Genomic DNA, 13,032 nt, shown 5'->3' with positions numbered 1-13,032 from the left:
GGACAAAGAGGCCCTGGCACTGGAGGGCCAAGGACGCTGCCTCTTTCTGCCGCTACCCTCCTTCTGTGCTCTAACGGCACCCTCCCCCAGCCCAGGAGGAAGGCAGGGGAGGGGCGTGAGGCCTGGGTGTGTGCCTCAGGAGGGTGCGGGACAGGGGGCCAGGCCCCAACTCCCAGTCATCTCTCAGGCCTGCCCGTTTGACCTCTGAGCACACCCCGAGGGCACTGGGCCTGCTCCTGGGGAGGAGAAGCCTTTCATACCTCTGCTCCGGGAGGCATTTCAGGCCAGAATGGTGGCCCTGCAAACTCTGACTTCCCAGTCCCACACAGAAAGGACTCTAGCCCCAAGCCCTCCATCCTGAGGGAGTCCTCTGTCCCCTACAAGAAACACAGTAAAAGAGGCCCAGGGAGGAGAAAGGAAGACACAGCCCGTCAGCGTCCCTGGAAGCCCCCAACTCCTCCCTCCCAGTTCCTCAGTGCACCAGCTGGTGATAGATCTTTCACCTATCCCTGTGGCTTGTGTTCCCTAAGTTGAAAACATTTTCTTTTTCCTTTGAAATGGGGTGGGAAGACCCCAGGACCAGAATCTGTAAGGGCCCCTGAAGTTATTTTTCTTAAAAGGGACACAAAAATCTAAAAACTGTCATGTACTGAGATGCTCCTGGCAGCCAAGTGCTGAGCGGGAGGCTTCCAACATGTCATCTCACTGAGTCCGCGCAAGAGCCCTGCAAGCGAGGGGTCAGTGTCCCCATTTCACAGATGGGAGCCGCGTCTCAGAGCAGCCAGAGACAGCGGCGTGGCAGGATTCTTCCTCCAAGGTCTGTGCTCCTCCCCAGGCACCTCGGGACTCCTGAGGCTCCAGAACCCCGTCTCAGTTTTAAAATTAATGATGTTGAACTAAACATATTTTGTCCTTTATTCTAAAAATGTGTGTTGGTACATTAAGCGTGTCTTTTTAAATCAAATATTGGGCTCACGCCTGTAATCCCAGCACTTTGGGAGGCTTAAGCGGGCAGATCACTTGAGGTCAGGAGTTCAAGCCCAGCCTGGCCAACATGGCAAAACCCCATTTCTACTAAAAATACAAAAATTAGCTGGGCGTGGTGGCATGCACCTGTAATCTCAGCTACTGGAGAGGCCTCTGAGGCAGGAGAATCACTTGAACTTGGGAGACGGAGGTTGCAGTGAGCCGAGATAGCGCCACTGCACTCCAGCCTGGGTGACAGAGCTAGACTGTCTCAAATAATAATGAATGAATGAATGAATAAATAAATAAATTAATTAATTAATTAATTAATAAAATATTGACAAATGATAATTGTATATATTTATGGGGTGGGTGCAAAGCGATGTGATATCACATTCCACAGTGTGGAATGGTTGACTGGGCTAATCAGCAAATCCATCACCTCACATACTGCTCATTTATCCCTGCTGTCGGCTAACTGGAACATGGTACTCTTTACTAAGCCTGTCTTTATATTCTCATGCTTTGACATCCAAGGCTCCCGAGAGTTGGTGCCTCCCAAGACAAGCCAATTCCCAGAGACAGTAAACAACTTGCCCTAGGGTGTGCCTTTCACACACAAACCAACCAACCCAGAGTCCACTGCTGACGACAATCCCCTGCCCTCGCCACCCCAGGGACAGGCACTGGAGTCCCAGGCAACTTGGGACAGCCCCTACATCCCGAGCCAGCGCAGACATTCTTCAAACCAGCCAAGCAGCTGCCTTGCTACCCTTCCTTCCCGCACAAACCACAGTAACGGGTCCTGCTCCCTCGGCCTCCTGACTGCCCTGGTGCCTCCCCCTGTGGACTCTGTGTGGTGTGTCTCCTCCTCGTGGGAACTGTGAGTGACAATCTTAGCGGCAGTCCTCTCCCGATCTGTTGGCCTCATCATCATAAAACCTACATTTTAAAACAGTCAGACACTATTTTAAGCTCACAGAAATATTAACTCGTTCACACCTCATAACCACCCCGTCAGGAAATGAGGACACAGAAAAGTCACCTGGCCAAGGCCACACAGGCACTGGCTCCACACTTTAGGAGGTGAACCAATCAAGATGATGCTGTCTGTAGGCCCCACAGACATCTTAAATGGGCAAAGGTACAATCCAACACCCTGGCACTGTGAGGGAGGTGGGAGGACCCGTGGGAGCTGCTGTGGTCCCGGACAGGTACAGGACCCCCCTGAGAGGGGTCACTCTCAGCAGCTGCTCACCAGCTCACACGAGGAGAACCTTTTTTTCACAGGGCCTGTGGAAACAGGTTGGGCAACCAGGGAGTGCATCCCAAGGCTTCAGCCAGGCTGTCCCACCTCCCAGGAGAAGCACAGGAGGGCAGCCCCCAACCACTGCTGTTTCCCCAAATCCTGGCTCCTCTGGCCACTTCAATAGAACAACCAAGGCAACTGTAAGAGGGAGGTCAGAAAGAGTGGGAGAAATAGGGACAGGGACAAGAGATGGAACAAATGAGAGGGAGAGAAGAAAAGGTGAGGAGATGGAGCAGAGAGGACAGGCCTTATCCTGCTAGGCCAGGGGACTCAGGACAGCAGAGAGCTGCTCCAGCGTGTGCAGCTGTGGGATGGGCCCAGAAAATGAAAGGGAATTTAGATTCTCCATAAGCTCTGATGCCCGGTGTCTGGCGTGGCTGGTGGGCCCACCACCCTGGCCCAGAGGTAGGCTATGCTGGCGTGTGCATGCCTGGGGGAGGGTGCCTGCAGACCCCCATGCTGGCCCACCCTCCGCCTCCCAGCCTCCCAGGAGGCTGCCCTCTCCACCCAGGGAGAAGGAGAAGGTCTCTCCCACAGTTTGTGAAAGCACCCATTCCATAGTTGTTCTGGAAATTCTTCTTCATCTCTCAGGAAATCAAAACCAAGGGAAGCTGGGGTCCAGACTGGCTGCACATGAGTCAAGGAGCATGTTCAGTGAGTATCCCCTTGGCCAACACCAGTACTTCAAACACAAAGCTGGCAGGCAGCATGACCAGTGGCTGGTCCACCCCCAGCCTGAGGCTATGCAGCAATGGCCTGGCTTTAGGGGCTGGAGATGCCCCCAGGGTAGGAAGGAAAAAGTCCCCTAATCTGGCAGAGGTAGGACTGCCACTTAGCAGAGTAACACACAGCACCAGGCAGAGCAGAGGAGGTGAGAAGGGAGAGGGTGGGGCGCCCCAGACACACGAGGCAGACACATGTGGTCCCAGGGGCTCCCCTGCACTCCAGCCTCCTGTGCCTGCCTGGCTGACCCAGCCACTCAGGTGGGCCAGGCCTCTGCCCACCCGTGCACTGGGACGGCCAGGCCTGTGGTCAACTCATTCTCCACAGATGACCCTGCTGGACCTTGGCAAGCGCATTCTTCCATGGCAGCTCTTGTCACAATAGACCATAAGGTCCTGGGACCAGGCATCTCGTAAAACCACCTGGGGAGCTCTTACCCGGAGAGGCCCCCTACCCCCAGCCCCAGAGATTCCAACTTAATCGTCTGGGGTGGGCTCCACTGTTGATTGTCTTTGTTCTGTTTTATTTTCAGCTTCCCTGGTGACTGCACTACGCAGCCAGGGTTGAGAACCACCACACTACTTTAAAGGTTGCCTCAAGAAAGCTTCTACCACCTCATTTACATTTACAACCCTTCCCATCTGTCTATCTCCCTTCTCCACCATATTTTTCTCCACTGACTATGCTGTGTATTACTGTTGTTTATTATTATGCTCCGGTCTGTCCCCTCTCACTCAAATGTAAACTCTTTGAGGGAGAGATTTTATCTACTTGATTCACGGCTATGTCCCAGCCTTTAGGAAACATGCAGCTGAATGACTGCCTGGATGCGGCGGGCCATGCCTACCTTGGACTCTGCTCTGCACCCTGCCCGACACCCAGCACAACACCCAGATGTGAAAGGTGCTCCCAGTAGTTTCCTCAGGCTGCTGTAACAAAGCACCACCAACCAAGTGGCTGAAAACAACAGATTTTTATTGTCTCGTGGTTCTCGAAGCTGGAGGTCTGAGATCAAGGAGTTGGTAGGGCCCTGTTCCCGCTGAAACTCAACAGAATCTCTCCTTGTGTATTCCTAGCTTCTGGAGGCAGCCACCATTCCTGGGCTTGCAGCCGCATCACTCCAGTCTCTGCCTTGGTCCTCACCAGGACTTCTCCCTGTGTGTCTGTGCTTTCACAAGGCAGTCTCTTCTCACAAGTTCACCATTCCTATTGGATTAGGAGCCCATCCTACTCCAGTATGACCTCATCTTTACTTGATTTCATCTGCAAAGATCCTGCTTCCAAATAAAACTAAATAAAACTGCTTCCAAATAAAACAGGTACCAGGGGTTCAATGTATCTTGTAGGGGGATAAAATTCAACCCACAACAGTGCCTAATACTTATTTGTTGAAAGGAAGGAAACTTTCCTGTTTCCAAAGCAAGAGGCACAACTAGTAACTCCAAATTGTGAGCTCTTCCTTCTGCCCCACAAAGCCTCTTGGAGTCTCAAGCATGTCACCTGAGACAGGAGCCCATAAAGTCCACAGCCTGTCCCCCAGCAGATGCTCCAGCCATATGCACGGAAACCAGTGGCTGAACAGGTACCAGGGACATGGGGACATGAGTGGCCTCTAGTTGTGTGCCAGGAGACATGAGAAACAACATTGGTATGTGAGGAGCTCCAGGTGCCTTTGAAAACCTGCACCTCCCTGCAGCCTCCTGGGAATCTACTCTTCCTGGCCAGCTGCTGAGGAACCAGGGAGGGGCAGGTCACCGCCCACCAGGGAAGAGCCACTCAAAGCAAGGCTTCTATGCCAGGTGTGCGGAAATCCAGGCAAGGTTGCTGCTGAGGCCCTGACTGTGAAGCCCCCAAAGCCTCCCCACACATTTATATAAATCCTGCCACCCCCACATTCCCCCATCTCCTGTCAGAGACAAAGTCACATTTCTCTGCAGCTTTGGGGGAGGATTCTGCTTAATGACTGTCACTTCTGCAGGCTCCTGGGTTTTACAAGGTTTACCCTACAGCAGACTGTCTGTTCTGCTGGCCAGGATTTCCTGATCTGCCCCGGAGTAACTCTGAAGGCCATTTCCCAACTCAGCGCTGGCCCAGACGTGCAAGAAGGTGCTAATTCATCTATTAGCTCCCATCTGAGAGCGACTCTTGGAAACAGGATCAGGCCCTCATGGCAGGCGCACAGAACTGGGGTAGGGCCACCCTGGCTGTGCACGCTTCCCTAATTGCCTGCCATCCATCACTCACAGTCTCCTGCATTCTATTCCAGGGGCAAGAGCGGGGGGAGACAGAGTCCCAATTACCACAACAGGCCCTTCAGCCCTCCGGAGCAGCTTTGGCTCAGCTTTCCAAACCACGTGCACTTTTGGTGAAGTGCATTTCCTCGTGGTTGTTCCATCTTGCTGCCAACAGGCCCATGACTTTATGAAGCTGTCAGAGCCTGGCCCTGCTCCTGTGCACATCCTGCAGCACCTTGGACACCCAGGTGCTGAGTTTTCCTAGGGGTCTAGAGGAGCCTGCGGTGCTGATCACCAGCTCCTCTGATCTCCTGCAGCCCTTGGCATTGTCAGAGCTACAGGACCACATCAAGAACTGTGCTGAGTGGTGGAGGGTGGGAAGGGAGTATGGCAAGGTCTCAGCCCAACTCCCAGGAAGTTGGGAACTGAAGGTGCTGGGGAAGTACCCGGAAGGGTCCAGTGTGGGCTGGGGAGGCTAAAGTGGCCACACCTCTGGATGGGCCAGTGGTCTCTTTTTGACCAAGAGTGCTGTCCCCTGCAGCGTGCCCCCTCCATTTGCCCCGTATCATCCAACCTGAAGAATCCTTTAGGCTCATATGCCCCTAGTAAGGTACAAGAGGAGCAAGGAGTCACTCATGTCCTTTAGGGGAGTTAGCACAATCAGGTGTGGTCTTATTAACACTGGGCTGAGGTCAGACACCAGAGGGCTGTTTTCCAAGGAGTGGCACAAAGAAGATGAGAGAGGCACATGTGAACTGGCAGCAGCCACAGGCCCATCCAGGGGCACAGGCTGGGAAAGGGAAAGGGGGAAAGGCCTATGGGAGCCTGCTGGATACAGAATGCCTGCACAAAGTCCACCGACAGGGAGAGCCTGCCCTGGGACAACCGTGCTCTCTCCACTCTCACAAGGACAACAGGACGCCTTTCTTCAGCAAGTGGAAACCAAGACAAGGGGCCCAGTGACTGGTCTGACTGTCAGGACTGGGTCCAGGGGTCCTAGGTCGAGGCATGTCCTAGATTTGACTAAGGGCCTCCTGCAGGCCCCCTCCCACCCACCCAAACCCCTCTCTTGTTTCTGCCTACCCAAATCCTACCCCTATTGTACATACGATGGAACACCCCATAGCACCTACAGACATTCTGTTTAGAAAGTCTAGAAAGATTTAGGGAAATTCTTCCTGAAGGAAAATCACACAAAAGGAAGCAGAAACTGCAAGACCTAGCAATAGTTAGTGACCTCAGGGGGTGAGTCTATGAGTGCTTTTTCTTCTCCATACTGCTCTTATTTTCCAATTTTTCTACAAAGAACATATATTCTTCACATAATAAAAATGTTTATTTTTTGCCACGCACAGTGGCTCATGCCTATAATCCCAGCACTTTGGAAGGCCGAGGCAGGAGGAACACTTGAGCCCAAGAGTCGGAGACTGGTCTAAGCAACATAGTGAGACCCTGTCTCTGCAAAAAAAATTTAAAAATCAGCCAGGTGTGGCAGCGGGCACCTGGGGTCCCAGTTACTGGGGGCTGAGGTGGGAGAACTGTTTGAGCCCAGGAGGTCTAGGCTGCAGTGAGCCATGATCATACCGTTGCACTCCAGCCTGGGTGACAGAGTGAGACTCTGTCTCAAAAAAAAGTAAAATAAAAAAGAAAAGTGTTTATTTTTTAAAAGGTAAAAAACAAATCACATTCTTCTTTTAGGGCCTGATTCTAACCCTTTCATCTTCATGATGTCTTCCTTGACTGACCCAAGCCCAGAATAATACTTCTTATGTCTAAATTTTTATTAGAATCGTAATCATACATAACAGCTGATTCCAGCTGTTTCAGAGACATAGCCGGGCAAATTCAACTGGTCAGCGCCTCTTTGCTCTGTCTTCCCTCCCTTCTTATCTCCCACAGGGCCCCTCATTTTGAGTTCAGAGAGCTAAAATAGTAAGTCCTTGCTGGCTGCTGACTCCAGTCCCCACCAATTAAGGAAAACTGAGGTCTTTTGTTGGAACACAATCCCAGGTAAGGATGTGGAAGAATTTGAACCCTTGTGCACTGCTGGGAGGAAGGTCAAATGGTACAGCCCCTCTGGAAAACAGGATGGCAGTTCCTCCAAAAGCTAAAGATAGAATCGCCGTATGATCCAGCAATGCCATTCTAGATATATACCCACCAAAACTGAAAGCACAGGCCAGGCGTGGTGGCTCACTTCTGTAATCCCGGCACTTTAGGAGGCTGAGGCAGGCGGATCACCTGAGGTCAGGAGTTCGAGACCAGCGTGGCCAAAATGGTGAAACCCCGTCTCTACTAAAAATACAAAAATTAGCTGGGCACGGTGGTACGCACCTGTAATCCCAGCTACTAGGGAGGCTGAGGCAGGAGAATTGCTTGAACCCAGGAGGCAGAGGTTGCAGTGAGCCAAGATCATGCCACTGCACTCCAGCCTGTGTGACAGAGTGAGACTCCATCTCAAAAAAAAAAAAAAAAAAAAATTGAAAGCACAGATATGAAAAATATATTTGTGCACCCATGTTCCTAGAAGCACTATTCACAATAGCCAAAAAGTAGAAGCAACCCAGTGTCCATCAATGGACACTTTGTATGGATCAACAAAATGTGGCATATTCATACAATGGAGTATTATTCAGCCCTTAAAAAGGAAGAAAATCCTGACACATGCTGTAACATGGATGAACCTTGAAGACATCATGCTAAGTGAAATAAGCCAGTCACAAAAAGCACAAATACTATATGTTTCCACATACATGAGCTACCTAGAGTAGTCAAAATCATAGACAGAAAATAGAATGATGGTTTCCAGGAGCTTGGGGGAGGGAGGATGGGGAGTTAGCGCTTGATGGGCATACAGTTTCAGCTTGGGAAAATAAAAAAAGTTCCAGAGATGGATGGTGGTGATGGTGGTTGCACAATAATTTGAATGTACTTAATGCCACTGAACTGTACATTTAAAAATGGCTAAGATGGTAAGTTTTATGCTATGTATTTTTATCACAACTAAAATAATCCATTAATTTTTTGTTTTAAAAGACCCAACCCTAGTGACTCCACCAACAGGGCCCCCTGGGCTGTCAAGCTGCTGTTCCCATAGCACTTAACTCCCTCACTGTGAGGGCTGGATATTCCCTAAGGAGCAGAGACAGTGTCTTTTTCATACTGGCAGGCTGTATATAGTAGCAGCTCAGTAAATGTTTGTGGAATGACTAAAATAATAACATAAAGACCATTTATATCTATAACTGGTATGGGAGTAGAGTTCAGAATACTTAAAAAAAAAAAATAGAGACAGGGTCTCGCTCTGTTGCCCAGGCTGGAGTGCAGCAGCAAGATCTTGGCTTGCTGTAACCTCAAGCTCCTGGGCTCCAGCAATCCTGTTGCCTCAGCTTCCCAGTATTCTGGGCCTGCGATTACAAGTATGAACCATCGTGCCCGGCCCAGAATACTTTTCTTCATGTCAGGTTTGAGACAGGAATGCAGGGTGTTCACAGCCCCTCCTCATGTGGTCTGTTGGCTGAGGGTGTGAGTGGAAGGTAAACATTTTCCACCCTCTGCCTATAGGGTGCACAATCCGCCCACGGGTATCTGAGTATCTCGGACACTGTCGCGTGGTCATTATAATTCAGAACCACACTGCAGCAGAGCCAGACACCAGAGCAACCTGGGGAATGCAGCCAAGTCCTTGAAGGAGACAGGAGAGGAGATAATAACCGTAAAAGCGGGAGGTGTTGGGGAAAGACTGAGGAGACAGGGGATCTCTCCCCAAGACCCTGCCCCACCCCTGATGTGTGGGGAGAGGGGCTGGCTACCTCATTGCCACACCAGGCTTGGCAGCCCCTCTGCTGGGACCCTGGCTGCAGATCCACAGGACTCGGGTGCCTGATCCAAGTTGGTGAACCAAGATCCCCCCACCCGTGCCCCATCCTGAACCCCGGGGCCCTGTGGGGAATGTTTCTTAGGCAAAGGACCATCACCCACTAGAGGAGACAGCCTTCTCTCCCTTTACACAAAGAAGAGTCTGGAATGATCTCTCACCCACCCACCACCTACCACCTTTAAAACCTCAGGGCTCCAGCTCAGGCACAGACCAGTCAAGTGCAGGGTCATCCACAGTTAAGAAGGAGCTCCTGTGAAAGCAGAGAATCCTTCAGAGCCCTCTCAGGCCTGGCTGGGGCGTTCTCTGGCCCCTGAAACCTTTGGGGTGTTGAGTTACCTGACCTTGACTCTCATCTGGTTGTCCACCCTGCCTCAAGGACAATCAGTCTGCAGCCTCCTGGGCTGCACGGGGCTGGGGACCTTCCATGCCCTACCTCACCTCAGCTCCCAGCAGCCCTGCAAGGAGTCCTGGGCTAGCTAGCTGGGCCCCCTCTTACGGATGCTGCTCCTCTGTGCCTTTTATCACAATGATAACAGAACAATAGGGCAGTACGTTGTCTAACATTAATACCCTGTGAACTCCGTGTCTCCTAGTCACTAAACCCTAGCTCCCATAAGAATGTGATCAACTCAGTTGACTATTCATTGTTTAGTGTCTTCTCTAACAGAAGATGAGCTTCATGATGCCAGCGATGACGTGTACTTTAATCCGCGTCACACTGCCCGCCTCTAGCTGAGTGTCCTGCAGTATGGCTGGTGGTCCCCACTGATGAGGCAGAGGTCACATATTAGCTGAATGGATGAGTGAATGGCCATCCCATGTTACAGGTAAGGACCATCCCCATCCCATGTTACAGGTGAGGAAACTGAGGCTCCGATTAGGTGCCTTGCCCAAGTTCCCACAGCCACCAGGCGGCAGAGCTGGGTATGGACCTGTCTGCTTAACACAGGTGCTCATCTTGGTCCCTTCCACTGACTCCTGGGCAAGGGTGAGCTGGTGATGCCAAGGTCTGTTTGCATCTACCTTTGCTGTGACCCACGTGGTATGGCGCCTTCTCTGGCTGTGAAGGCTGAGGCTGACTGAGCTCTCCCCTCCCCAGGCAGAGCTCCAGGAGCTGTCCCTCCCTCCAGAACAGCCTCTGCTGGCATGTCCCAGAGGCCCTTGTCCCTCCCAGGTGTGGGGAGGGCACAGCTCCCCCAGCCCTGTCGCTGTCAGCTGCAGCAAGTGCAGGTATCTGGGGTGGGGGAGGACAGGCAGGAGGGCTTGCAAGCCACTGGTGGACATCCCAGCATGGGCCCCCGCTCCAGCTGACCCGCCCCATCAGAAAGGCTGAAACATTTCCATTTGTCACCACACATCAGACGGGGGAGACAACTAAGTGTCTCAGGGGTCTCCAGGGGTCCCCTGGCCTCTGGCCTGCCTCTGCCCACGGCCAGTGGTGGCTCAGCACCAAAACATCCTACAGGCTCCTTGGCCAGTCCCTGGCTGCGCCCCAGGGAGGTGTGTGCTGCACAACTATTCTCCTCAGGGCCAGGGGAGAACGAGGCCATGGACAGTGGTGGCCCCTGCCTGACACCCCTCCCTACCCAAGACAAACTCTTCTCCCCAAACCCCCATCAGTCTCTTCCTCTTCCTTAGATCCAGGCCCAGCCTGTCATGCTGTGGAGTTGATTTATTTTTCTTGTGGCCTTGCTCTCAGTGGGGCTAGAGAACAGCATGTCATCACCCTCTCTAAATATTACAACTCTGCAGAGAATTGATGAATGTGACTCATCATCCTCCATTCTCCAACTAGAGAATCCCCAGGCCTTTCTTTGTTGATACGAGTGTGATCATAATCATAAAAATAACAGTAACAATAATAATGGCAGCTCACAATTACTGAACACTTGTTATGTGCCAGATACTGTGCTAAGCACTTTCCCCACATTATTCCATGTACTCTTTGCAACCCTATTAAGTAGGTACTCTTCCTATCCTATTACGCAGATGAGGAAACTGAGGTTCAGAGTGGCTCAGTGCTTATAACTTGTCCTGGTCACATGGCCAGGAAACAGCAGAGTAGGGGCAATGTGCAGAACTGCTTAACCCCAGAGCCTAGGCCTAACCACTGTGCCCCACCGGCTCTCCATGAGCCCAGCCCCAAGGGGTGTTTTTAAACTATGGTGTCACCCCCCATCTCCTACTTAACCACCAACCCAAGCCAAAAGTTCAACCCCAAAACAGAGACCAGGTCAAGCACTTCGTTTCTACCAAGGGCTACAACCAGTGCTGCTGATGGAACAGGGAAAGAGGCCCCAGAGGGACATTTGCATATGATTGCTTGCAGTTGGCCTCTGATGTGTACCAGCCACCTCTGTCCCTGGCGATGTCAGAGTCAGAATCGTCTCTGTCCCCATGAAAATTATAGCATCTTGATTTTTCCCTCCTTTCATCTCTTTCCTGATTGCTGTCATTGATCCTGGCACATCCCAGACAGAAATACCCCCACTGTGGCAGGGGTCTGACGTGCAGGCCACTCTGTGATTAGCGCAGTGTTCTTTTATCAACCCAAAGTCACTGCCTCCATGGGAGAGAGACAGAGGGAGGAGTCACCCCAAGGGCAGTCACCATAGAACAGGCCTGAGTCAGCCCCTCTGACCAAACACCCTTGCTGGAGGGCTGGGGGCCCAAGAGCCAGCACCGTGGAACGAGGAATAGGAAGATGCCTGTTGAGTGGGAGAAGAGATGGTGAGAGAGGGCAAGGAACTGGGCCAAGGCGCAGGGGTGGCCGATGAGCCAGCTGTGGCGGCCGAGGCAGGCTGGGAACCTGTGCTGGAGGTGCCAGACTGCTTCGGAGCAGCAAATTTTCTGGATTTCCTTTGTGTTCCACTGAATGAGTGAAACCTGCACAAAGCTCTGCGGAACTGAGAGCAATCAAGGAAGCACCTTTGTCCACGCTGTGCCGGAGACAGTGCCTGGGCCAGTGAGGTGGTGAAGACAGGACCAGGAGAGAAAATTCCAGAAGGGGGAGCTCAGTGGCTTGGCTAGTATATGTTGGGACCACTTGGTGGGCTATCCCTTCCCACTTTAAACTTGAGCCTATGAGATCTGTTCTAACAGGGAAGTCTGTTTCCTCACATGTCCTAAGGGGGAGACCCCTGGATTTTAGGAACTGCCATCAGACAGGAAAGGCCCCTGGTGGCTCCTCAGTCACAGAGAGAGACAGACAGACAGACACACACACACACAGACACACACACACACACACACACACAACCAAATCTCTCTCCTGCCTCTCCTCTGAGTCTCCTGTTAGCCTGAGGGCTCCCCAGACCTCCTTCTCAGATTCCTCGGACACACTCCTTTCTCCTGGGCATGTAAAAACATCTGTCCGGTAGTCAGGCTGGGTAAAAACTAGTATCAGAAAGCGTTCCAGGGTATTTCTCCCACTTAACCAATGATGGGATCTTGGACAAGTTACTTCATCTCTGTGCCTCAGTTTTCTCTCCTGTAAAATGGAGATAATGACAGTACAGCCCTCTTCTTTGCTGTGAGGTTTAAGTGAGTAGATGAACGCACGTAGGGCGGTGGCTGGTTCAGGCAAGCTCTGCGTAGGTGTGAGCTCTCACTGCTAGTGATCTTTCCACCATGGGAGGGCCAAGGTGGGTGGGAGAAGCAGCAGGAAAACGGCACATCTGCACTGCCTGAAGGGCTCAAGCCCAGGAGTCCAGCCACCGACTCCACTTCCCTGAGCTGGGCTCAGCTGCAACCCCCTCAGGTCCTTCCCAGATGTGGAGATTCAGCCAGGGGCAGCCTTCTTCCTGGGAGACCAAGGTGACTGCTGCCTACACTGTCCCTACCTGACAGAGAAGCATGGGGGGTTGGGAGACCCCCAAAACTGGGGTCCAATGTGTTATGCAGATACATGTCTCTCCCAA

General features: G+C 52.0%; 1 protein-coding gene across 3 annotated transcripts in view; it reads right to left on the bottom strand.

Annotated features, from left to right (window-relative positions):
* ADCY5 (adenylate cyclase 5) overlaps positions 1 to 13,032 on the bottom strand; it is a 165,469-nt gene that overhangs the window by 49,893 nt on the left and 102,544 nt on the right. The gene's annotated exons all lie outside the window — the stretch shown is intronic.

This window comes from Pongo abelii, chromosome 2 (genome assembly GCF_028885655.2).
Source record: "Pongo abelii isolate AG06213 chromosome 2, NHGRI_mPonAbe1-v2.0_pri, whole genome shotgun sequence".
In the NCBI taxonomy this organism is placed as follows: Eukaryota; Metazoa; Chordata; class Mammalia; order Primates; family Hominidae; genus Pongo; species Pongo abelii.
The sequence above is the reverse complement of the archived record's forward strand: the minus strand, read 5'-3'. Positions and strand labels throughout refer to the sequence as shown.